This window comes from Varroa jacobsoni, unplaced genomic scaffold, assembly GCF_002532875.2.
Source record: "Varroa jacobsoni isolate VJ856 unplaced genomic scaffold, vjacob_1.0 contig03513, whole genome shotgun sequence".
Lineage (NCBI taxonomy): Eukaryota > Metazoa > Arthropoda > Arachnida > Mesostigmata > Varroidae > Varroa > Varroa jacobsoni.
Genome location: NW_019215033.1, coordinates 1 through 27711, shown reverse-complemented (window position 1 = coordinate 27711; position 27711 = coordinate 1). Strand labels below are relative to the sequence as shown.

Genomic DNA, 27711 nt, shown 5'->3' with positions numbered 1-27711 from the left:
CCATAGGTCCCTATTCTAATAACTAGATTAAGTAGAAGACAGTGTATTCAATGAATAGATTCGACTGCTAAGTCGTTGTTTCGTCTCGTCAACCTAATCGAGATCTGGCTGAGCTTTTCGGGGATACATGTAAGAATTGAAGGAACGATCTTCGAAACGTAAGAAATTGCCTGACTAACTCAGTGGCTGTGTAACTAGCCCTCCAGCAGAGAGTGGCCACGAAGTCGTCCATGAAACTTCTCCCATTGCACTCGGCGCAATGGATGCAACGGGCAAATGGGAAAAACGAGAAAAATAAAGCAACGGAACATTCTGCACAAAGCCGCAGACGTCTTGCCGCTATTTACAGACTCGTGTCGACACCACCGGCTGCTTACGGACAATATTCGGCCAGAAGCTAGTGCTTGTCCTCCAATCGTCGTTCGCAGGGCGATATTATCGGTTTTAAATGGGAACTTATTGTATGACCCACTTCTGTACGTTTGCCACCCAGTGAGCAGCAACCTAAGCTGACCAGGCTGCCAATCGTCGGCCGCCAGTGGGCCCAATGCAAGATAAGAAAACGGGCCGTTAGAGATTGAGGATCGTGGGGATGGGCAAACAGGACAATAGGGAAGGTGGAAAAGTATTTGTTGTAGTGTGAGCACCAGCAGCAATGATAAGATTCATCCGACATCGAATATCACACCGTTTACTCATCTATAGTAGTGCATGTTAGAAGGCAAGCCAGCTTTCCTGATAAAATGTCATTCCTGGCCACGTTTTCTATTAGTGCCTCCACGGTATCTTGTTTCATTCTTCAGCCGTGTAGGCCGGGACACAACGGGTCGCGATCAATTCAAGGGTAAGCCATATAAGCGTTCAGGTTCTAACCAAATGGGTAATTAATATTGATAAATAGATTTTACATGAACATTTTTTTCTCAGGGTTTGTTACGGTACACTGCCATGCGCTTCGCACATCGAGACACGTAAAACTGAAGGACGTTGAAGATTTTTGTGAGGCGAAATCTATCGTCAAGGGCTTAGTGCAGCAGTATATGCTTTTAACTAGAGAACGGACGATACGGCCGAACCGTAACGTTTTGGGCGACACTTATTCTACCGCAAAGGGTACTATCGACTTTAAAGAAACCTGAAAATGCTATTTTCTAAAAGGGTTTGATTTGTGATTTGTAGACACAATTTTGGCTAACTATATATATATATATATATATATATATAAACGCCAATAAAAGTACTCATATTGCGAAGCTGTGGCACTTTCTCCTTCAGTTGGATAAAGACATCTAATCTAAGCAATTTATCTGGAATCAACTTCGTTGTATCTCGACCTGGTCTAAATACTAGAGGTTCGATCGATGTATACCAAATTAAGTTAGAAGTAGCAAATATATATATTATACAATCTGCACGAATAAAGAAAGTTTATGTATAGTCTAATAATTACTTAGAAATATCCACAATAAACTCATCGTGCCACGGGTCATAGTGCCTCCAAAACATGAAAACTTGGTGGGCAAATGTGGTGCCAGATGCCGGTTCATCCTTGTGTAGACCAAACTGATTGCATTTTCCGCATTAGGGAAGGATAGGTCCGCATAAATGCAAAATTGCTCGTCTTTTAATACTCTAATGAAAAATACGTGACGATAACAAATCCGGCAATGGATTTCTCGATAGAGTTTCAATATCGCGCATATAAGATCGCCTCGACACAGCGCCCTAATAATTGTAAAGATAACCTTTAGTTATTCCTACATGCCTTGGAGTATTAAGCTTCATCCTAAGTAGTTTTGTTTAGTTGCCAAAAAAATTCCAACATAAAACGAGATCCCGTATATATAGACCCATATGTTTTTAAATCTAAAGGCTAAAATTAGATCTAAAATTTCCTATTTCATTATAATGTAGATTCATTCAAGCCTCTAAAAAAGGCGACATAAATCACTACGTTCGTAAAGTCACTCGAACCCGGGGTAAATTTTTCAGCCGATCTCCTTTACCCTTTGTTGCAGCCAACAAACTAACAGTGAACGCGGACGCCGTTTGCGATTTACTGAGATTTTTTACTTTTCGTGGTATTGTCTCCCCATTACAGACGGCGTATCTTCGTCTTTGAACTGGGACCCGGGTTTTAGAGGCCTTTTCGTCCTTGTTATTCTTCACGTTCGTTATTTGAAAGCTTCAGAAAGATCAGCAATGTTAGCAGTTTTTTTTTAAATGGTTTTTGTAGAAGAAGTTATTACTTCTCTATCACTCCTGTCAAGTTCGAGGGATGGACAATTCGTTCTGAGTCATTCGTACTTTGGTCCTTTGTCAGCTGAGTATATTAGCAAGCTCTATTAAATTACTCAATTTGACCAGCCGGTGGAAGTCAGCAGCGGCGAGATACGAGAGCATCAGCGGACCCCGTCAGGACCAATGTTGAAAGACGAGAGCCACAAAACTGAGAGAGATCTATGTAAGAGAAAACAAAAGAAGGTTCGAAATAAATCAAAAAAAAAAACCTGACTCACGCGTCGCGTCCGTTATCGGCTTTGCCAGATGGCACCATAACTAGTGATCACCACAGTGGCCTGAATGAAATCGAGCTGTAAAATAGACTCAGGGCATTGTGCCCCTACAACAAGCCTTCGAGAAACCCCACCAGAACCTATAGCCGAATTGAGTTCTATAGTATACATCCACTCAACTTTTGGCCACTACAACGCACACATAGACGGACGTAAATAAAAATATAGACAAACTTAGGCACACACGGTTCCGCCGTCCCACAGGGCGTCCTTCTGCGCACGATTTAACTTTTAAGCGAAGCTGGGTCTTTACTTTCTGCGAATTCAATCTTTGTTGCTCGTCCCTCCTCAGCCCCCAACCTTTGGTGACCTGAGTGTCGTTTTCTTTATTTTCGCTGAATCTAATCACACGCAAATTTAAATACATGCACACCGCATATTAGTTACTGCTCCAAGTTCTCGCCACTTCATGAACAGAACAAACCCCTGACTTTACGTGTCTGTTGGGGAGTAATATTGAGAGTATAAGCTCGCTTGTTCGAAAACGACAAACGCTGATGGGCAACTTGTTGATCAACGGCTAAACGACTCTGCAAAGGCTCTTCACTAGACCCGCGGCAGCAACCATATCAAAATAGGTCATGATAGTTTAGGCTAAGCCAATGAAGGCTCGCTGCAGTTAGGTCAACCAAGCTCCTTTTTTTCTTTGCCTTAAGACTTTGTCATTGTCTAGTTTGTTTCGCTTTTTCGTACAACACACGACGCTAGAAGAGCTGCAGTACGGGGTTCCTGCTGCCAGTAGGAAGTTCCATCGCTGTTTGTTTATCTGTAAATGAATTAATGATCGCCTTATGGAAATTGTGCGCTCTGCCAAGGATGGCATTTACTTGGCGCGAAAAACTCTGTGAGAAATTTGAGGATGCTAATGGCTAACGACAACGACGAAGCTCGATCGAGTCTAGTCGCCTGGTCATCTACTGTAAATTCCTAAAGCAAGTAGCATAAAAATGAATAAACTCATATGCGAAATGGCAAAAAATATAGTTTATGAATTGTTGTCAGTATCCCAAAAATTGTCATGTCAAGTTCTTCTCAATGTGGGTGCAAAATATAATGACCAGCGAGCGTAACCACCCGATATCTCGCGAATATCTTTCATAAGTGCAGGACCTTGTTTCTTCATCAGGATTCTTGTTTCTCTAGAGACAGCTTAGTGTGCCATGCGCGTATGTAAGCTGATATCTCATACGGTTCGTGAACGCATTTTCTATTTCAATATGGACAAACGGCCTTTCATTTTTACCTCTTAAGTTAAGAAACTTGTACCCCTCTACAAAACTGTACAGGGAACAGGTAAGCAGACATCCATTCGTAAAACACTTTAAAAGCCTCATATATATTTCTGACTCGTTTGATGTTTGTTTATACAATTTGCTAATGATAAGGTTTTGAGCAAATGTACGGCGCAATTGCCTTTTCTATCTACACGCTGCAGGTGAAATTCTCTCAGATACATCGAACTTGCTGTATGCACCTCTCACATAAAGCTACAAGTTATCTTTATTTTTAATACTGTCAAAGAGCAATAATTTGCTGCTTCCGTCAGTATTACTTTTCTCATATAAAGTGATCCATTTACTTCAGTAAGCTCAACGAAGTTCAATGAAGGACCGTTTCGTTCTGCTCTTACGCATCTGCCGTCGGCCGCAAGCAATAGCCTCCCTTTCCCAGCCATCACTTCCACAGGGATTTGTGGCTTGTCCTCCAAGCTGTGCAATTTGGAGGCTTATCAAGATCCCTTCCCGAGCCATTATTTTGCGGCGGTGCTGAGTATCTCGCCGGCGGATACCGAAGACGAGTTCTCGCCGAGAGAGAAAGTTCAATTCTAGCAATAGCCCGTTTCATCCGTAGTAATGGCGGTAGTGCTGACCATATCAATGACAGACAGTGCCGATATCATGCGTATGCGTGCTCAAAGTTATGTGAATATCGAATTGCCTTCAAAAACGGGATCAAGAACCCATTTTTGGCTCGCTCGCCCAATTTACTCTCTTTGCTCCCCCTTGAGCAGCGTAACGCAGCCTACTTGTTTATTTATACTAAAGGAACATTGAAATGACGGCCACTCTTGTAGGCGATGTTGAAGCTGCCCCAGCAGTTACTGTTACCCTGCTTCCCTGCGTAGTAAAACGAGAGCGCGAAGCCCGAGATCGTCCTCGAGAAAAATCTGATTTGCTGACTTATTACGACTTGTGCAACGTGGGCCTTAGGCAGCCGGTAAGAGCATACAAGACATAGGAAAGAGTATATGAAAGCGAAACCCACAGGCGCAACATAGGGGAAGGCAAAGAGGACTGCTAGCAAGTAGTTTGTGGAAGACGAGACCTGGTAAACTGGGTTGAAAAAATGTGTACTCAAAAAGATATTTATTCTACTAGGTATTTACTGCCCCTCGGACGTGTATACAATCAACTGAATTGATAACAGTTATCTAGGATATTCTGATTCAATATTAAATTATCTTCAAACTATGTTGACTATAATAATATCATCAGCCATCGCACACACACAAGCTCGACTAGCGTCTATCACCCCATAACGGCGAATCAGCGCAAAAAGAAACGACCAGTGCAGTACGATTCAGTCAAACATAGACGTATAATAGCAGGTCTGCAAATTCTAGTTAATAGCTATCCACTCATCTACGTCCGGCATCCGTAACAACGACGCCAGCATTATCACACGAAAACCAATCCATCTTAATCTGTCATTTCGCGATATTACTCACTATCTATACTATTGTTCTCCAAGCGTGAGATATGTAAGGGCGCTGTCTGTAACTTGAGTGTTACCTGGGATTGTAGAAGGAAACCTGAAGTACTATCTATATATGAGTATCATTCAATTAGACGTATCCAATTATTATCTGTCTGCTATTGCCTGGCAAATTGGTCCTTGTAGTCTCAATATATACTGAAGAACTCCCTTCAAGATATTTAAGAAGAACTTAAGATGATAGCAATAATTAAACAGACTAGAAGAAGCAACGATATCATAAGAACTTTTCGAACCTTTAAGCGTCTGCTACCGGAATGCTAGTTAGCATATACTTGCAGTACTCAGTTAATTCATTGCGTAAAAGAAGATTATCGTTACCATAGTAGCGCTCTGCTAGATTCCATATCATTATTATCGATTATTCCATATCATTTAGACAGAAATAATGATAAATATCAAATGATTAGTCTCTCAGTTAGACTAACCTACAATCTGTTAAATAAAAATTTCGAGTTTCACAGCCGGTGTTAGCCAACCTGCTATTGTTGTGGGGCTGTTTAATACTGGGGTTCGTTCGGCTCTGCCCAAAAACAATGTGACAGCTCTCACTGTACACTAATCGAATCCAGTTATTCGAGAAAAGTGTCGTGCATTTGTGGAAATGCCCCAAATTGTCAAAGGTGCACCGCGTACCAAAAATAGGCAAACGAAACACGAAGAAGAGGAAATGGTTTCGTTCATGACATTTTTCGTTGTCTTGCTAATAATTCGTCCAACCAGCCCAGTCACTTGTCCACAGTTCCTTGTATGAAACGTGTAATTTGGTCGCAGGGCTTCGACATTTTGCCGGTCCCGGGATCAATGGCAAGAGTTGGGCAAAGGATGCCCTGACTGTATCACACATGTAATTAAATGCTGATAATGGATGCCAGCCCGTGATGCTGCTGCTGCGGAGTAGGACTTAACAACTATAGTTAGTTGTCGCTATTTAAGGAACATAATTATATATCAATATATTGATAAACGTATATGTACTGGTTTTTCTAACACAATCTTATGTTGATTATACCACTCTGCAGTACAGTGTTTGCCCCGGGTGCCAATCGACCGATTAAATATTTCACGGGACAGCGGATGAGGTGACAGAGATAGATAGCGACTACCAGCCATGTGACATTTAAAGATCGGCTTTTCTTTTCACTCTTTTGCCTACACCCTCCTTTTTGAGGAGTAAAAAAATCTATCGTGTCGTAGAGAGGACAAGGATATCGTAGAGACATCTTTTTTTACTGTTAGATCTCTTATATAGTCTCCTATTGCATTTTCGAGCATTTAACAGCAGAACAATTTCTTGGCTTTCTGAGTTTGGCAAAGCTCTTCGATTCGCCAGAGCCCCTGCCGTTGATAACTACTCTGGGACTTCTATAAAGACAGACTGAAGTTTTTTTTGTTTAGGCTTTCATCAATTACTTCTCTTACCTTGACCTCGTTGGCGTCGATCTGAAATGCAACACAAATAAACCTACGTTTAGCACCGCAACTCTTCAAGAACCGCACACACGAGACAGAGCCATACGGAATAGGACAGCAAAAAGGACATTGCCAGATACAACAAAAAAAGAAGAAAAATAAAAAACCGACGGAAACGTAATCGGGAGCGAAATTTCATGTATATGAACTTAATATACTAATAACTTATATCGAATTGGGGACACAAAACAGGAAGACGACAACGTTCTATAGACATCGCTCTATCAACTCCAGTATTAACACAAATATTAGTATTACGAGTAGAGTGAACATTCAATGAGATAAATCATTAATGTAGCTCAGCAGAGGACAGAGAAACAGACGTACACGACAGTCATTACGAAGAACGACATTCTGTCGACAAATTAAATAGACATCTTTCGTAACAAATATGCGTTAAACACGAAAAGACAGCGTCAGGATCACAAAGCAGACATACGGAAATACGGCGGCTGTGTTTGCACGTTCACCACCAGACTGGGGACACCGTGCGAGTTAGACATACGATGCACGTTGTGGTAAAACGTGTGTCTGTTAGACGACACGTTTATGGAATCGTGGACAGTATACCAGATTAATGTCAATTACGTAAACAGCCGATTCTGAGCGCAGAAATACATGCAAACCTTGTAAAAATGCTGTTTTTTTTTTAAGGAACGTATTTCGGAATGGCTGTGTCACTCGGTGATAGTGGAATTTTATGTAATAGTAATGGATCACGAATCAGTGATTATTCTTTTGTTTGTCTCGCAGTTTAATATTGTAATAAAAAAAAAATGCACTTCTGAGGATTGTAATATACCTATTATATGTATTCCATTTGAGTCGTATAATTACATGTATCTTGTTACAGCCAGGCGTATCAATCCGTTACATAATTCACCTGTCTTATACTGTCAAGTCGTACTTTCTTAACTGTTACCTAATCTATTAATAATATCGGTATAACTGAAGGGAACAACGACAGTTTATAGGATGACTCGTTTTTTGTAGACAACAATAACCAAAAAAAGGCTCTGTAAAATTTCCTAGTCGTATCGCGGCAATCCGCTGTGCTGTTTCTGCCTGCTAACAAACATAACTGTATGTGAAATTAGAAAGTCGAACGGAAGAATAGTACTTTGTAGTTAATATCTCTTCTCATAAAGAGTTCACTTCGATCATGGTTGACTATTTTGGCCCCCGCGAGAACTTATCGATTGTGTGGCCAGCGGATCTAAGCCTCTGCTCCGGTTCTGGGCGCCTTCAAAGGCAACAGCAACTCCTAGTATTTGACAAAAATCGTCGTTTCGTTTACAGACATCTTTTCGTTTTCTTCATCTTAGCCTACTCGTATACCAGGGTTGTATACATTAATTTAAGAGAATTGGATAACTTCAAGTGATGCAGACTTATGTCCTCACAGCATCAACTTAGCAGGTTAGGCCAGAAATGAGTGACAGAAGCCAAAAGAGCTTTTGCCTGGGACAATACCGGACAAGCCTCTATCGACAACCAAGCAGCCGCTATCGAAACGTATAGAGAGACCCTACCTGAGCTAAAGCTACTGGTTAGACTGAGATTGAAATCGATCAGCTTTCTGCGAGTGCAAAGGGACAGGAAAAAAAAGAGAAATACACGAAGAAGGAAGTGGCCTGCCCTTCAATTGCTACCGTTGCGGGCGCTGCCAGCGAATAACTGTTCCAGTTGAAACGTTGCATTGACTTCCTCTACGAACTAGGCATCCTCTACCTAGCGCGACGCCCTTCATCGCTAGAGCGTTTTCAGCAGCGTCCGAAGCGCCGCCGGCCCTAGCTCGAAGCTGAGGCGTTGGAGTTGCTCGACTTTATTTTACTGGAACCCGTGCCCACTATTCACCGGCTAGCGCTAGCCTTCGCTAGTTAAACTAGGGCGAGGGCAAGGTTTTGCTTGACAAGGCAAAACTCTGGACGAAAAAAAGCGGCCGTCATGGGGATACGGAGCACAAAGAGGCACGCAATATAGCATTCAATTCAGCCGTTGAATTCCTACGACTAAGGAGACAAGGACGCGTACACACAAGAGGAGCTAGAATTGTCTTATTCCCAAACGGACTCGATGCAGTAGAGAGTGCTATTGCATCTGGTGTTGTCGCGACTGATTGCTTTGGCAACTTGTGTTTACAAGGAAAGTAAACGTACCAGACATGGTCATAATGCCATTGAAACGCGTTATGTAGATGTTATTGTTGAAGTACATATAGTCTGTGTTTACATCATATGATGCAATTAGTGTGCCTCGCCCGTTTGATATATCAAAACAAAGGAACTGTCCACGTGCTTATAAATTTTTCGACACTAACGGTTGATACTGGAACTTCGATTCTCTCCAACGATCAACAGCGGCGGTCATTGTCTTTAGCGATATAGTAGTGTATTTAAACATTTTCGACAGATCACTGTATATAAAGAAGTTCTAAAGCTAAATAAATACATATGTTACATTAATAACACGCTAATCGAAATCTATTTAGTACCGCCTATTGTAACAACGGCTGTTCTTAGTAGCTAGACAGTTTCGGACAAATCATCTTAATAGTAATTATGCTGCCGGATGATGATTTTCAATTGTGTGCTTGTGGAGCTTACGTTGGTATGCTATACATTTGCTGCGATGCCAATGCTAGTCGTATAGGTTCCCGCTAATCATTGTTAGACCCCCCCCCCCCCCCACATTACATAGTAAAGACGCACAACGGAAGCGAAGATCAGCGCATGCGTAAGCGATAATATCGAGCTTCATGCCATGGCAATAAAAAAATCGTATCATAATCATCTTAATAATAGTGGAGGGCGAACAGCAACGTCTTGTCAAATCAATGCAAATAAACTTATCAGTGTAAACGACGATCTTAAGACAATTCGTTGCGCACTATTGAATACCCCCTGAGGAACATATGATTCCCTTTAATGACTACATAATCAATACGACTCAAGAAGCTTTACAGTATCTGGCAGCCGTATTGAGTATTTCGCTACGAGGTGGGCGGTGACGTTTAATTCTACTGCATATAGCACAATACTGCCGACCTTGACAACTCTGAAAGATTGACGAGTCACGATCTATTTGCGTAAAATAAATACTATGGTGGAAAATATTGACAAATTGACGAAAATTGCGTGATTGTTTATGTACAATTGCTGAATGTCCAGACTCTGGGTTCGTTCACATGAAAGTGACGTTAAAAAACTGTCACCAAAAGCCGGTATCGACAATACGGAAGCTGGCTTTCCGATCGTTGACATAACGAACCACGCTTTCGCAATGAATTTCTTCTACTTTTTTTCTTGTTTCAGAGTTCTCTGTTGAAGTCTATCAGATTAAAGCTGCGGTCACCATCACGTGTTACAGAGTTGCAGCGGACGGCGTCGTGCTCGCTTGACTATCATGACAGTACTCATCGTTTCAGGGATTTCAGATTTGAACTATACTTGTACTCAGAATAAGCAGTCTCCGGCCTAGACCTAACACAGTGTTTGGCCGGTGTGTGTCGCCTTTTACCGTTTCCCGAAGTTGTTTTCGCTAGTTCCTTGCGATACGAATTCAGTTATCCAATGTTTATCTCGAACTGGATACTTACGGCCGAATTCTCTGGAATGGCCTGCGTAATGGGATGTGTCCTCGATTCTTCTGTCTGGAACCGATACAAGTGCAGCACATAGACACAGAAGATTGAAGAAGAAAAAGACAGATACAGAGATAAAGAGAGATAGCAGAACGAAACGACAGGATGCCGTATAGCGTCAGCGAAGCCGCGGGATGTTGGAGGTTGGGGATGCCATCCAAATGATCGAGTATCGTGCGCACGGTTCATGGAGCAACGCAACAATCGCACGGCCACCCAACGACGAGAGGTAGATCAGCGGAGAGTTCGATGAAGGACGAGTTCGGTTAACTCATACGTCAAAACAACGAATATAAGTTGTGCACCCAGATCTATCGAATGGAGTCCCCGCCTTCTCATCACCCCTTAAAACTATAGCGTGCAACTGGACACAATAAGCTAATGGATGCTAACGAACCCTCACTTCCTGGGGTAGACATGGCGAAGGGTGAAGCTACATCTAGTTTTGCACGTTGCACCAAATAATAAATGCTTGTTGATTTGTTGCAGCAGACAGAACTGCGCTGTTGAACCAAAATTCAGTAGACTTGCTAAGACTATGCAAAGGTATAAGGTCAGAATTTTTATTTCGAATAAAACAAAGGTTTGTTATCAAAGGATAATGTTGTTATTAAGAGTTACTGAGATAGCGGACAAAATACATGTTGTTAGAAAATAATTTCGCCATAACTAAATATGATCGTAGCAGCTATTGTTTTATTTATTAGCTATACGATATGAGCAACAAGATATAACAACTAGTATAAATTTTCTATAAAATCAAAAAAAAACTTGACGATCAGGTCATCTGCACAAACGAACAGGCTCTCTATTGGTGTAGGCACAACGACTATACTTAACAGATATCTATATAATTAATAGGTATCCTAATAGGATATTTTAGCAGTAGTAAAATCATATAATTACGAATTTTATCGAGGACCAATTCGATTACTCTACCATACTAGATAATTAGATTCAGCAGTCATTAATTATTAATAAGTTGCTATGGTTTAGGGGTTTAGCAATGCTAATATAAGCAACTCGTTAAAACGGAAATGATTTTACCTATTATATGTTATGATTATGTGCGAGAGTTATTAGCGCGTCACTGATGGAAGTCAATGAGCGAGTGACCTAAGGAATGAAACCTATTTCGGGGTTTACTTCGGGAACACTGCTACCTACAGTTCTGTAAATATATGGTACGTCAGATGAAGTTATATAAGATTAAATTAATAGTAGAATTTGTGAATGGTGAAAAACATCGTGTGATAAGAACTTAATTAGTATAAAAACAAAAATAGAGCAATTGACTGTGATAGTAATGCTGATGTTACTTTTTTGCTGAAATAATTTTTTGCTCCTGTGAGGTGAGTGATCTTAAATATAATCAGCTGACATTTTGAGCAATGAGCAAGAGTTAAAATAAGTTGGACATTTTTTTAGCTAAGTAAACAAGTTTATAAGTTGTAATCATGTGTTGTCGTAGGTTACGCGCAGGCATGTCGCCTTAGAGGTGTCTCCTAGGCGGGTTATTATACCGTGTGGTGGGAAGTAGTATGTAGACTGATGTTGTAGCACAACTACACTTTCATTTGGTTTTTTTTTGGGATTATCTGGCAGTTAGATAAGTTAGCTACAAACAGGAAATGTGTGCCATCGATTTTGGTCAAAGACAATTCAAGCTTGAACCTCAAATACCAGTGCGCTTAACTAGTCCAGATCCAATTTTCAGCTCCATCTTCGCGTTCATTCGGTATAGTTCAGCCGGTGTGTACAATCAACAGCCATTCGTAGCGAATACATTGAGGGGTCCCTGGGTCGCCCAGCAACTTGTAACATCCCCTCCGAAAGTTGTCTTCCTCAACTTGTTGGAACTAAAAGCAGCTGTGTCGCCACTGCGAATTCCTCAATGCAATGAGATCTGCATTCAACTATACAGTGCCTCAGCGTGTTGACTTATTTCATAGCGGCCATCTGATTTGAACGTACGCTCCTGATTCTAGCAGAAAAGGCGGATGCTGCCACTAAACATAATCTATTAAAAGGTAGATCGTATTTGTATGGGCAGGCGAAACACGAAATGCTAAACTAGAGTTACCTATCAGAACAAAACGTTTTAAGCTGGTGTCTAGCCATACGGTTTTCTTCAGAGCGACTTTAAGTGTAGTTCGTTCGCAATAGTCAGAAACAGGGCTTTTCATTTACCTTTTTCTGTAAGAATCTCCGCTACATAAACGAGGACTTATACTTTACTAGTTACGTCCCCAAACTAGTCTAGACGACGTCTTTTGATACGTGCGTTACTCTCGATTCCTTGCTCGCCGCGTTATCTTCACACACGCTGTCCCTTTTCGCACTGTTTGACCATGCTGAAGTTAATTATTGCAACCGTTAGGATAGACAGCTGTTTAGTAGGGACTGTTCCGATAAACAGAAATGGCCAGAGTGGCATATCAGGCCCGGAGCCGAACTCGCTGCCCGGAACAGGCAGAGTTGCACTTTGCATTAGGTGGGTACAAACGCGAAGTCATGCCTTGCGCTGTGAAAACAGTGTTTCGGTGTACTTAGCGCTCTATTACCCATGCTAAAAGCTGATCATTTTCATGTATCTCATCAACGCATCATTTTGTGGAACTCCTATTTCATCAAAGTTTAGTACGAGGAAAAATTACCTTTACTATTATGGAGATAATATATATAACACTGCTTTATGTGACGTAAATGCTAGCGTGTAAATTGTACATAACCGAAACTGCAGAGGCTTTTTTTCTGGACAATTACGATGATGATCTTGAACAAGAAATCGCCTGTTGCAGGAAAGGCTGTCACTGTGTCAGGGTTTTAATGAAAAGCTTACAGAATATCACTTATGATAAAAGTACGGAATAATAATGAGTATTATTAGTATATTCACACAATTTCTTTTACACATATATCTCCTTTCCATTGTACAAACGCGGTACTGGGCGCAGTTAGTGTATCATGTATGTTTTTATTTGCTTCTTACTCGTATCAAGTTAGCCCTTGTGGGCAAATTCTCAAGAACGTATTCAAGGCAATAAATAACACAGAATCTAATAAAAGCTCAGCGTTTTCAGCTGAACTAAAGGCACCCGATTAAATTGTTTTTATTTGTCACACATTTATAAACAGCTCGTCGTATTCTTTCCAGATGAATATATCCTTTTTGCATATATACAGACGATGTGTGTCAATCTGGGATAAATATATGACGCGCAAATTACATTTTATAGAGATAGGACAAAACGAGCCTAATTTGCATATTTCGTCCTAGATAAACTAAACGCTTTAGGACAAAAGACGGACCTTTGACTTTAAGGCGATGTATATATCCTTCTGATGGCTGGATCCCAAACCTGCAATGCCTGCTTCGAACCGCAGATGTGAGATTATGCATATGCGTTCTCTAATTCGTCTTTATTTAGACGCGAAACTAGTTCTGAGCTTATGCAATCACCAAGGGATGGTATTATCATTATTAGGGTCACGTCAGGATGTCTGATGTTACTGCTAATGTTGTTTTTATAGTTTCTTCGGGGATGGTTCTGAATAAAGCGAATCCGCTAAATAGTTTAGATTGCAAAAGAATATCTGGAAAAATTTGCTTCGGAAAAAGGGCCTTTTCTAAGGCTACAACTGGTGACGGTCTGTAATACAAATGACCACGCGCACGCATCGTTCGACGCAGGCGCACCTACTCCTACGATCTGCAATAGCAGCAAAAGTACTCGAAATACAATTTTTGCTAAGTCCACGTTTCAAAATCCTATTAAGGCCCTTTGCCATCGTAACAGCTTTATCAGCAAATTGCATTGTCAACGCCCTGTTCACTCCATACCCAATATACCATCACTCCTCTAAGTATGACGGGTGCATGAGCAGGGCACCACACAGCATAATTTTATCGTCTCGAGTCTCGACGCCTACCCTACTTTGAGCTTGTTTAACATTGCCTTCGCTGGACTCTGATTACTAGCGTAGTATACTAACAGATGCCTCGCGAGGTTATTGCGAACGAGATAGATAAAGGCCGTGGGGGTGGGCAGTCAGCGGACAAAAAGGTTGTCGGCCGTCAACTATCGTTGCGACATGTGTTTTCTTCGCTATTCGCCGGACTGCTTCTGTCCGACCGGCACTTTTCGATCACCATTAGATGGGTGGTGCACTTTTGCGTGGCTGGTCGGATTCAGCCTAGTCTTGTGACCTTGGCCCGCCTGTCAGCGTCGGCCGAAAATTACAGTGTAGAGAACAGAAAAACATTGCTCGCGCTAGAAAAGCTAGCAGCGGGCCAAGGCGGTTAAAGGAGACAAGTCTAGGACAAGATCCTGTGGCAAAAAATAAATCGGCTGCCAAAATCGAGCCTTAGGATTAGACTCTTGCAGGGCTACTCGTGATTCGATCACGAGCCGAAGATTCTAAACAGAAAACGACCATCCTTTCCCTACATGTCTAGCTTAATTGTGCAAAACAACGGCACATATATAATCTAATTTAGTTATTTAGATAACTCTATGTGACAAGGACGGCAGTCGACTTGAAAAAATTGCAACATATTAAATCATCTTTGAGCCTTATTCGTACCTAGAATCGTTTCGTCCATACAGTTACTACAGATACTTCACGAAGATAGATCAAAACTTCTACTGAACAGACAATTACAGCTGAAAATCTATCTGTTACCTGTTCGAGGCCGGCGTGGTGCGTCATTGCAGCCGGTTATTGCTAATTCTCGTTGGAAACCCAGCGCATCTCAGCGCGCCAATCAGAAGGCTTCTTCGTTACATGTGAGCGTTGCTCGATTACTTCCACAATCGTGGAGGTATCTATCATGTCTATGCGATTTTATTTCTATAGAATAAATAGAGACGTTTGCTCCCTTACAATTCTCTTTCAGCTAATGTATTATAGAATATAAAATATCTTCCTATTACTTGATCTTCTGCTTAGGCTGATCATGGCCGTTAAAGCGTTGCGATTCTAGTTTTGCTTCTTTTCGCAGCTGTTCGTTCGGAACCCATCTATGCGATGCAAAGCTAGCAGACATTTCGATTAATTATCTTATTAATTCTACGTTTACTATATTTAGGCAGGTTATTAACGTCTGCTTTTGTCCTTATAAAAACTGTCTGTTGTTATCGGATAATTAAGATAATATAGGTCACGCATTGTTACCGAATTTCGTGCTATCTAATCATATGTGTCTGTTCTAAGTAAATTCAAGCTATTATAGTGTTCATTATTGAACAATTTGATATTAAATAGTTTTCGCGTAAGCCTAGGTTAACATTAAGCGGCAGCTGATGAGAAAGTCACACCCCTTTACATGACTAGTTCGAATCAAGCGCTAGTTTATCGTTAGTGACGTGCTGTATTATAGAAGAAAAAAATAAATAGGCGCCCCTTACGCTACCTATAGTTTACGTGCACCTTTTACCATGCCTACTTCGTATAAAGAAAATGTCCGCCACTAGCTCTGTCTCAGATTGGACCGGGCTTTCCGCACGTTTTTCTCCTACAAAGAACAACAAATGAAGTACAGCCCACCCGTTTCAGTCGCAGTTGTTGTTGTTGTTCTTATGTAGCATAAAGTGAGCGATCACTCAATGCAACGCTCCGGATTGGCGGTGGGGAACATGTCGACTACGTACCACAAACACCTTTACCTTAACCATTAGCAGCTATTCATTAATGGAGTAGTATTACTGGCGGCGGCAACGTCGGCGGAAGCAGCATGTGTGTCGCCAATCTTATTACGTCAACCGCTAAACCAGCCGGGCGTGAGTGGTCCGATCATCTTTTTTTTCGACGTCATAGAGGACGCCACCATCGCAACGTTCAGAAGCCAGCGCTTCTTATAAACGAGGAACAACTAACTGAGTACACTTGCGCAACAAGGCTAAATATCGAGCAACGCATAGCATCAGTTGCTACTGCAACACTGTTTACCTGTAGCCTACAAAACCTTGCAGTCGCTGGTTCGAAATCCGCCACACGACGCTCACACGATAGGTGTGATTAGATAACGAAATTCGAAACATACAAATTAGATAGCAAAAGACATTATACCGAACGTTACCAGTCTAAACAGGTGTAGGCGTGTGATGACACCACTTCATTATATCTATGGTCGTTACGCGAAAATGACGTATTGTTTCTGTAATTAGCACCGAACGAGAATGCCCATTTACCAACCCATTTTCATTCCTTTAGATGGGTGTAACACGGTGTTGTGGTAGTCGCACTAATAGTTTTTCCTCGATTATGTGTGTCCGCCTTCGTTTATCTAGTGATAAACACTAGTAAAAAAAAAAAGGGAATAGTGAAAAGACGCGACACGTCGCTAATCGTCCAATGGAAACCTACGACGTGGCTCTCTCTCGCTCTGTCGGATGTGATAATTATGCTTTTTTTTTTTTAAGACACCCACAATAAAAATCTTTCTTACTAACACCCGTACTATATATACGTAATACATAGGAGTATAATATAGTATTGAAGCCTCGGAAACACTCTTCGCTTTTTTAAAGGATACCGTTATGAACGAAGTGCATGTCCAATCGGCCCTTCAGCAGAAAAAGCGGTAAGCAAATATATAAATTAGGTCTCTGAGGGCCTGAATTTTCGGTAGAGTCGACAAGAAAAGCGACACGAAAAAATAAAACTCACGTAGCGTGACTGTAGTGTGGACAAAGCTAAGTCGTAGGTAAATTCGGCCATCTTTTGGCTTCGGCGATTTTCACTTTTCACCTTTTACGAGACTTCTTCAATTTTCCGTAATTCTTTCAGTTATTTTGTATTTGTTAGATTGCGTGTTACCTTAATCTTTAGAGGGGCGCATAAAATTTGAGGATCATTTTTAAAAGTCTGCATTTTTCTAAAACGTTCGCCTGAACCTAGCCTTACCAATATATCATAGATCTTGTGGACACTGTCGCTTGTATAATAGTATCTGCTGCATACTGTTCGCTGCTTTCCGAAATTTAACTTACGCTTGTGGTCCTTAAGGCTTTATTTCGAAAGGCCACCTTTTACCATTTGGTCATCAAAACGGTCTGCGTTGCAAACGTTTATTCATTTCTGTTTAGCAGGGAAGTCAAGCCTCAGCCGTGAATCATGCCGAACATGTCATCCTTATAGACAAGGCCTTTGTGTTCGTCCATCTGTGTTTCGGTAAAAAAAATTGGTTATGTTTCTTTATTTAAACCCGAAGTTGAGTGGCCGTCTATTTCTAAAAATGCTTTTAGCAAATAGAATTTAGTTGAAACAGGCTGAAATCACTTTATACTTGAAACGGAAATAGTTACCACTCTTTTATGTTATTCGTAATACGCTACAAAGGGTTGCCAAAAAAGTTAGAGATAATAGAGGGATAAAATTGTAGAAAAAAAAAGGCATCAAATGGCTCGTCTTTTATCGGACATAAGACATAAATAAGGCAATAAAACCGTTATGTTTATCGCCATTAATTGTCTACGGTTTTGCAGACGCTTCCTCCTTTGTTAAATCACTTCGACAGAGTGGAATAGTAGCTACTGAACAGGTAATCCCAACTAGATGATTTAGATTAATTAAAACGTTTATGACTTTAGCGTTCATTTGGCTGATTGTTTGGACCGTTACGTCCTGAAGTTGTCCTTTTTTCCCTGGATTCCCTTTTTTAAAAACAAACGAATGATAACCGGAAACGAATGTTCGGTGTTTTTCTAGAGCGTGTCTCTCTCATACGCATTGTCGAGAACAAGTCCTTGGTTGGGATAGGCGCCTATGCTGCCGCTGATAGGTGCACGTACGAACAATACGAGCGCACAATGAACGCAGCTTAGAGAAATATCCGACGTGCTTGTCGGGTAGCGGAAGATGCACTTCTTGACATTCCAGCAGGCCTAACTGGCCTTACCACGAAAGCTGAATCTGAATAGTTTTTCTAATTAATATCTATCATTTTTCATCCTTTAAGGACTAACGTGTATGCTGTGTTCATCACGTATACAGTCTATGAAGATAAGCTGTTCTGCCTTTCAAACTCCGCGCTCAAGTAGCACCCTTCATGTACTCACATCAATGAAACTATCCAATATTCGTACATATCCAATTTGCTACTTTTTATACTTTTAACTCAACAAAAAAAAAATATATATATATATAGTGTATATGCATTTCGCACTTATATATACTTTGCATATGGACATCTTTCACTATCTAAGGCGCTAATTGTGGTCTCCTAAATAGAATTAGTCTATAACTGTCTTAAACTTAATTTCATCGACCGTGACAGCCTGGTTTGCTCCTATCGTTGCAATAACTATTAAAGAACTATAAGCGGACTGACGAAGCCTGCACTTTTACATGTTTTTTCGGATTCTCTCGTGCGTTTCGAGGTTTTCAACCTTGAGCGGAAAACCGTTTTTGCCAATCAATATGCTTAATGTCAACACAATCTTGCTAAGAAATTGTCTTACACAGAGCAGACGACTCTTTTCGATGGAAAACGTTTGGTCCAGTTGATATTCGTAGCCTGTTTCCTGCCACAACAAAATAACACCATCTTGTCTTAAGAAAGCGATAAAGTGTTAGTTGCTACTAATTTTAGAAAAGAAGGCCCTGTGCTCTTAGATCTAGTAAATGATAACCTATAATTTCATCCTAGGCAGACGACTGAGAATAATTTGCATTACTGATGCGTGCTTAAAGCCATCTTACTTATATGTCACATTCTGGGACATAAGTTAGCGGCTTCAGGTCGTGCAGTCGGAGAGATCTTGTTAAACAGAAGCTTTTGCCCCCAACCACACGCTTGACGTAGCAACCTGAGGGTACAGCGTACTTCTGCATAATAACATATGCTGTGCGAATGTAATTTCTTATTTTATGCTTAAACAGTGGCCTTTCTGCCCTAATTAAATTATTATTATTGTTCAGCGCCTTTCACGTTTCCCTGAACGGTACACTATCCCAGCGCTCTTGAAATTTAATGTGTGCACTAGCAGACATCTTCTTCGTGTACACGAGACACAGTTTGTAATGTGCAGGCAAAAGGCGGATGACTATGCCTTTACGTACGGCCTGCCACACTTCGAATGGCTTTCGGTCTAATTCTATTCGTTGGAAAGACGCTTCATCTTTAATTTACGGGCCAGCTAGCCTCGCCAAGATGAACGGGAAGTTCCGACAGTACAAAGCTATCTAATATAGGCGACAGGATAACCTCCTTATAAAATACAAATTCAACCAAAAGCTAAGATTTCGATTCAGCGGGACAGCGAAGTTATAACGGCGTGGAAAGAAAAATGGCACATCTGTGATATTAAACATTAGTAGAAAAGACAGAGTATCAAATCAGGGTCGGTGTATGCACACGTTTTTCCCATAAATGATACTATGAAGTTATTATATGTTACCGATTTCGTATTTTTAGTACAGCGAGAATAAACATAAGTGACGCGTTTTTCTTTCTCATTAGGCAACGTAAGGCGTCTGTTCTTCCGAAATGAATTCATATGAAGTACATCGACTATACAATTCTTATAAACAGTCCTTCATTAGTGACATTTGAAAGAGGTAGTTATGAACGCCCGATGTGCCAAATCTGAAGCAACGGCTTAAGTACCGAACGTTAAGCACGAAAACACAGGTAACACTGTTTCCTAATGAAATACGTAGTATGCTTTGAGTGATCTTTGCCTAACACGTATTTGACTTTCTGGTGGCATTCTGATGTTTTGGTTAAAATTTCCTAGTCTCAACCACATACAAATCATAACCATAACAGCTATACTATATACACAGTCACTAATACGGGAGGACCTGTGCCATGCCAACACATTCGATCATAGCTGGTGCATGTGGTATCTTGTTCCGACATCTGCTATAACTAAGCACAGTAGCCAGATAGGGAAGATACAATACTACATGCTCTTGGTGGGCCAATCTTGCAGCAGAGAGACACAGAGCCATAAAAGGACGGCTAAATAGGATGTGCTTATAGAAGAAAGGCTGACATGCTGACAGGCCTCTGGCGCTGCTGATAACGTTTCTCCCAATGACATTGCCAAGTTGCCGGCTACAGATTCGGGCCGAAGGTCAGATGGGCCCAGCCAACTCAGCCGGGCAGAAGGGACACTGAGACGTCAGGCCGTATTGCCTATTCAGTTTCTTCCACTTTCTCATTCACCTCGCTATATTCTCTGCCTGTCTTTGCGTGTAGCAAACGAAAAGCTAGTTAACCACTCAATAAGTCCGAAACAGCGTATGTCGACGTTGGAAAACCTACCGACACACAGGCCGATGCATTCGCCTTCATTTATAGGCTTCTCTCGCTCCGACGGACGAGATGACACGACAAACAGACACACAGGCACATGAAGGTCTTTGTGCGGAAAAAACATAGAAGCTTGCCCTGAATGCATGTAATGTCCAACATCCCCTGTATCGGAACGAGAAGAATCTTTTGGAATCATAGCAAAATGGCCATCAAGAAGATTTTCCAAAGTGACAACAAAGCAAAGAACGTGTAGGCACAACATCGGCAAAGTGGTTCACAGGCGTGGGCACTGCACGCTGCGAAGAAACGGCTCAACAGGAATCATAGTAACGCTTGTAGTTACAGCAGGCTAACTGGCAGAAGAGTATGGCTGACACCTCGCAAGGACTAACAATAGCGCCAAAACCAATGACGACAATAAGGCAAACACAACAGACATGTGCTGCAAAAATAGGGGTTCGCTCTTTCGTGGGAGACGAAGTCGGTTATCACAGTTAGTTGCTGGCCTCTTTGCTGTCGAAACTGGACCGACGCTGATTCGATCGTTACTTCACGATAACGCTATAAATATTGACAACCGCAACAACAGCAGGCGTATATTGCGGGCCCTTACACTGCAGAAGGCCACGACATGACCTTTATCGTCAATAAAAGGAAAGAGAAAGCCCTAGTTTTGGGCCTCAACGGTTGAATCTGTTCGGACATACAACGACATGAATAAGCAGAATAAAACATTTATAGGGCGGGTAATGACTGAATCTATGACCAGGATCCGAGCAGAACTTTACGCGAAAGAACTGCTCTATAGAGTGGACGTCCTTTTTAGCTTGTCCAAAAACAAAGAAGCGACAAAGAGGAAGAACTGTGCGTCGTGATGTTTTTTTACAAATAAAATAGCTTACATACGCGGATGTAGTGCTCTTCTATCTATAACTGAATTCGGAGAAGTTATAATAAAGCTATTACGTATATCAATGTAAAACAACAATGTGTTAATGGATTGATGTTCGATTAAAATGAGTATGTGCTACAAGACGACGCCGGTTCGAACGTCCATAACGGAATGGTAGCAACCGAATGTTGTTAGGCAATATTGCTTGTCAAAGACGCCAGTCGCGCGAGCCATTCCTGGATATCTACCTGCTCGTTCAAGCACATATATAGGTAGCGTCACCTACGAAACAATCATGGCGTACAATAGGTAGCTCGAAAGGAAGCGCATTTGTTATCGAGGGGTCCGTTGTGCTGGTAGACCTCTAAAGAATTGCGACACCCAAATAGAAAACTCTTCTCAGCTCTTGACTGCCAGTGTGAAAACAGAGCACGATGAAAACTTTGACTTTTAGTGGTAGTAAAGGAAGAAAAAACAGAGCACAATAAAGCAGAAATGCCTATAAAAACACCACAAAAAGTTCGAAGTGGGTAGTACGAAGAATAAAAGCACATAGGCAGACAACAAAAGATCGACCGGATCTCATCATGAGATTTCGTAATCGCCACTTAACTAACTGGGCACTGAAAGCCCATTATAGAAAGCAAGGATTAGTAATGAATAGCCACTGAGCTTTGTAATTAGGAGGTGGGCAGCGAGAAAGCGACCCTTTTTATCCTAAAATTACTGATATTTTCAGGTAGAAGAGACCGAGTTAGTTGTTTATACTTACCATGACACGTAATATCAATAGTACATAAGATTAGCTAGGGTAAGCCGATATCGTTCCATCTCATTAGTATACTCGCAAAAAGAGACCTTTGTCAGCACAGCCTGGATGATCCTGTTTATCGAAGGCACACAAGGCAGGATTATATAATACGCTGTGTGATATTCAATGTGTATACATGCGCATATAAAAAGGTTTGCTATTGAAATGGTTAGGTGATTTTTTTTGCTATCATGGGATGTCAATAATAATAGGTGTTTTTGGGCATGTTTAACATTTTATTGTATGCCCAGAACTTGGGTTTGCTTTTGTTATAATGGCGAGAATATTTGCTTATATCGGTGTATGTGTGTGTGTGTGTGTGTGTGTGTGTGTGATTGTAAACGGTAATTGTTATTTGTCGTCGTTTTCTCTTGTTCGTGTATTTGTGACACAACTGTGCTTCGGTGAATGAGTTCGTTCAGCGCGTTAAATTATCCTTTCTTTAAGATATAAACTAGCTGAAAAGTGTTAGACAACCAAAATAGACATGAGTCGACTAGCATCAGTGTGTGAAAGCTCCGGAAGTACTCGCGGCTTACCTGTAAAACACAGAAAAATAAAAAACAAGTTAACAACCGGCTACGACTCATATCGAAACTAGGTGCTCGAAATCGTCTTACTTGACTGTGACAAATCTCTTCTAGATAGGGTTGTTGATTAAATGTCAATGGCTAATTTGCCCTTATGATTATTTGGCCTGCAGGGGATAAAATTTTCATTTACATATCATTCCATGTGAGAATATAGTGGTCACATAGGCCTGCGAGCATAAAGTATAGATATTATTTATTGGCTCGCAAATCAGTCTAGTGGGTCAGGCTGTTTTTCTACATGCGGTAGACCGAACGATGTAACATACGAATATCGTTATGCAGTAAACTATGATGTGACTCACTGTCATAAGCTTGCCGAGTCCATGTACTTCATCATTCATATACGCTAGGGCGCCTCTTTATCATATGTAGAATCCTATATTAACGCTACGTAATAACTCTGTTGACGTCATTTTCGTTTGCCATCACCTCGGTATGGCTGGCGCGCAGGTACAAAGGGGTCCTTCGTAATTGGCAGAGAACGAATCGGACGAGATCAGCCATTGTGCGAGCAAATGCATGCTACTAACAGATTCATCTGCCGAAATCGATTTTCAATTTTCTATTAAATCATTGAGATGCTGGTATACTTAAACGAATTAGTATCGAACTGTCTTCCGACCGTGCAACTCTTTAGCTCGATTCTTCAACACTTCGAGCGTCCTACACTGTGCACTAATGCAGTGGCAAGCTTTTGACATGGCCTCAGAACGTTCTATTATCCGTTGAAGACTTTCTACATAGACTCAACCTTCGACCGTCTTGCCTTGAATATTTATCATGTTTCTACATATAAAGGCAGTTTGCTTACCACAGCAGTTCCAATGCTTCCTGGCATTTTTTTATTCTACACTCACTCTTCTTTATTTTAGTGTAGCATAATATTGGAGTCACGTTTTTTGCCAAGTGGATGCATTATTATATGGCGTAAGCGACTAAACACAGGCATTTTGTAAATTGTATTTGGTTTTCCCTCAATTTTGTATTAAAACATTCATAATAAGGCGCGCTTAAGTAACCACTTGTCGTTCGCTTCGAATCATGGATATTTGGTCGCGTTCGCAGAACCTTGTGAACGCTTCTCCATCCATCCCGCATATGCGGTATCCCAAAGCAAGAGTGTTTCATATGGCAACCAACTTACAAAACCATATTGACTACTTCCGTTAGTTTCCAAGTAGGAAGTAGACACTTTCTCTTCTATGGCATATGCATTAATCATCCGACTTCTCGCTGCTAATCAGGTCAACATTAGCAGGTGACATGTTCTGCTCACACATGAATGGGTTTTTGTCATAAAAAGTCGAGCTCTGTCTGGCGTAGATGTCCTGTGAAGCGGCGTCGTGGCCGCCCAAACGTGCATACGTACAGGCCAATAACGGAGCACCTACAGATACAGATGACGTGTGCTAGTAGTCCTTCCATTGCTGCTGTGGCTCGTGCTATATATCCTTTTGTAGTGTTCCTCACGTCAGGCAGGCGGGGTTACTTTAATAGCCCTCTCAATTGAACGGGATGAGTAGGTAAAGGACTACAAATGTGTGCCGTTTAGTTGAAAGTGACGCCGATCTAAATTGAGTAGAGTATCTAGTTTTATGATACAACCGGATTAGGGCGACTTGACTGAAAAGCTTTGTTTTCTTCTTGTTTTTTGAGGTCTAGTATTTAAAGCGTCAGACATCACCTTAGACTGGTCTTGCTGGACTAATCTGGGTTTTTCTCCAATAGATTCATGAAAAGGTTGGCCGAAAGGCTTGGATAGGCTAGATAGTACGTGATTCGGCGAACCACTATAGCATAAACGACAAATTGTACCCCACAACTAGACAGAGAGCAATATGGGGTCAATAGTTCGTTGATACGAGCATCATGTTCTTATGAAAGAGCTAGTACAAGTAAATGGTAAAACTTACGTTTTAACAAAGTTGTACGTTAAAAGTTCAAATTTGCGTTACTATAGTTAGGATTGGGTATTCGCTACTGTCGCCTATTCATGCATAAATCGAAGTTAAGTCGATTTCCCACTCAAAGGCTTTTTTCCGCCTGTTCCAAGTAATTTATATAGTATGTATAGTCAAATTTTGATAGTATAGCTGCGATCCATCCCTTTAAATTAGACCCATAACAGTATGCGTAAATTTGGTTGGTCTATACATCTGTATGTTATGTGGTATATGTATATAAATGTATGTTGAACACTGAGATATTTCTCCTACATCGTTACACCTCAAGCACCGTGCACTCGTTTGTCCTTTCGCCCTTCCACCCACAAAAGCATCAAGAATAGCGGACCTAAAAGCAACTAGAAGTGAAGTGGATGGAGACAACTTCATTTCAGTGTTGTACACTGCCATTGATATGAGAAGAAAAGTTCCAGGTAACTAGCTAACATTAGTTAAACTGGTGGGCCAGATCTATTTGTAATACAGGGTGGCGACCAAGGTATAAGCCCAAGAAAAGTGAGCAGTGCGACAACGCCCACTAGGATGGTTTTCAAGCGAGAACGTGATCACAACTAAAATGATCTTGTATATCCCGTTTCATTATTCCGCATGCTTCATAGTCTTTCACTTGTTGGGACGGCAACTCCAACAGCTTATTCATATCGTAATGTTGAATAACAGCGATATCAAAAAGGGCAGCATCGTTACTTAGGGACACGTAAGTTTCTTCCCCTCATATTTGCATAGAAAAGGTAGAAATTATAGCGTCTAGGTTTGTAGGCCCATAGTGAGCTCAGGCCGATAGGCAATGCACTGATTGCCTCCGCTATTATATTCCTAGCGAAGGCCACCAACGTACATTGCGACAGCGACAACCATCACGTCAGAGAAAAACGGATACTCGACGACCACCTTAGTCAGAGATGTTGGCGAGCAAACTGCGAACATTTCTTTCAATCTCTTTTCCTTTGCCTGTGCGTTATGTTCTCTTCTAAATCTTCTCGATACAATGTCGTACGTCATTGCTGTTGCAAAAGCAACACGTGCGTAGACAGCACCATTGGGCAACCAAGAAGCGGTCGTCCGCCGACGCGAATGAAGGCAATCATAAGTGCCAACGCAGTAGACGCGTTTTGCCAACGCGATCGGTCAGCCGTGGAGTAAGGGACAACCGTTCCCCTGCGCGCTCTCGAGCGAACGACAAACACCATTCAGTTGAAAAGCAGGAGTGAGTCAGCAGTCTTTTTTTGGTAGGCGACAAGATCCTGTCGAACTCGAGAATTTGCAGAAGTTGTTCAGACGCACTCATACACATAAACAGAGCGAGAGATTCAACGGGCCACAGATGGACACAGAACTGGACCTTTTTTTTGCTGCAGAGAGCATGACCGTTTTTGCTACCGCTGCAATTTCTTCTACTATTGACGCTGCTGTTCCTTTGACAGATGTTGTCTTGATGGCAAATGCTGCAGCAGCGAACACAGTAGTAAAAGCATCGCTCTGTACAAGAAATGCTCCTCCGAAGACGACTCCTTCCTTTCGGTGTAAGAACGGGGTGCGCGGGGAACGAAAAATTGACTTGTCGTAGGCACAGAGGCAACTGTGTACTATACACACGCACGCAGTTGTCGACCGGACAGACAGTAACGAGCAGATGAATATACGGACACGCAGCCGTCTTTTACCCTCTTCATCCAGAAAGGAGCACTATGGAGATGGCTTTTCGGCATTCTTTCGGCTTTTCGACTCGTGTAGCCAGCTGCAATAGCGAGAAACGCTCCGATCATCCTTGACGATTTGACGTTTCCTTTACCGAATCGTGTTTTGTTCACCTCCTGCCTTACATTGTATTGCAGATGTTGTGCATCCTTGCAGGCCATCGCGCCTTCTAGCACTTAACCACGGCTGCAATAGTATTTCTACGTGTTGCTCTCAGAATACGACTTTTGTGGAACAGCGAAGTAGCGAGCCAGCTCACTGGAAGAAAACAAGCGACCAGTGATGCAAATGAGAACTCATGCGGATGTTACAGTTAAAACTAAAAAAACTTAGGTCTTAGTTAATTGGACTACGCCGCGATAGAGGGATGAATGAATCGGCAGAACAAGAGCGTTAAAAGTTTGTTGTGTGCTGTTGAAGGTTGGCTGCGGGTACTAGTAAGGTTCGCATAAAGAAACGTTTTGGGGCTAGCCTAGGTGAAAGGTACGTTAGCATCAAATTGGCAAACGGACAGACAGATAACCAATAACCGCCAGGACCAGCAGAAAGCGAGCATATGGACGCTGACGTCGTAATATTCGGCAAAAATAGACGATGAAAGCTCCTGCGAGTCGAAACTGACTTTGCCACAGCGGCACGACAACAATATTAGATAAATTAATAAAAAAAAAAACGGTTCGTACTGCTGTTGTTTTGTACTTTTACAGAATCGTATTCAAGTTTATGGCAATGAAAAAGGCCTGCTTGAACAATTATAAGAATAAAGTCAATTTTCTTGACAACCGTATGTTCAGGCATTAATACTCAAGGGTTCTTAACATTATCACAACTCGGAAGCTAGTTCATCAACCGTTCATTTTTCAAGATCGATCAGACCCTATCGAAGACGTACCATCAAATTCTAGCACAAGCACTGATGAAAAAACAACAAAAATAAATTGATTTTTTTTCGGGAATTGAATTTAAGACAGACAGCATGTATTTACTGCACTTTATGAGGCAATTTAGATAATTATGGG

At 41.4% G+C, this 27711-nt stretch overlaps 3 long non-coding RNA genes across 3 annotated transcripts; 1 reads left to right on the top strand and 2 right to left on the bottom strand.

Annotated features, from left to right (window-relative positions):
- The first annotated feature begins 259 nt into the window (after positions 1–259).
- On the top strand, positions 260–6082 carry LOC147751808 (uncharacterized). Its single transcript, XR_015315866.1, has 3 exons — positions 260–1113; positions 2102–3869; positions 4161–6082. It is a non-coding gene; the product is annotated as an uncharacterized LOC147751808 (long non-coding RNA).
- A 480-nt stretch (positions 6083–6562) lies between these two features.
- On the bottom strand, positions 6563–15341 carry LOC111272837 (uncharacterized). Its single transcript, XR_015315867.1, has 2 exons — positions 10423–15341; positions 6563–6794 (listed from the first exon to the last, which is right to left on the bottom strand). It is a non-coding gene; the product is annotated as an uncharacterized LOC111272837 (long non-coding RNA).
- Positions 15342–22788: 7447 nt separating this feature from the next.
- On the bottom strand, positions 22789–25545 carry LOC147751807 (uncharacterized). The gene is made up of 2 exons (XR_015315865.1): positions 23333–25545; positions 22789–22976 (listed from the first exon to the last, which is right to left on the bottom strand). It is a non-coding gene; the product is annotated as an uncharacterized LOC147751807 (long non-coding RNA).
- Positions 25546–27711: the final 2166 nt, after the last annotated feature.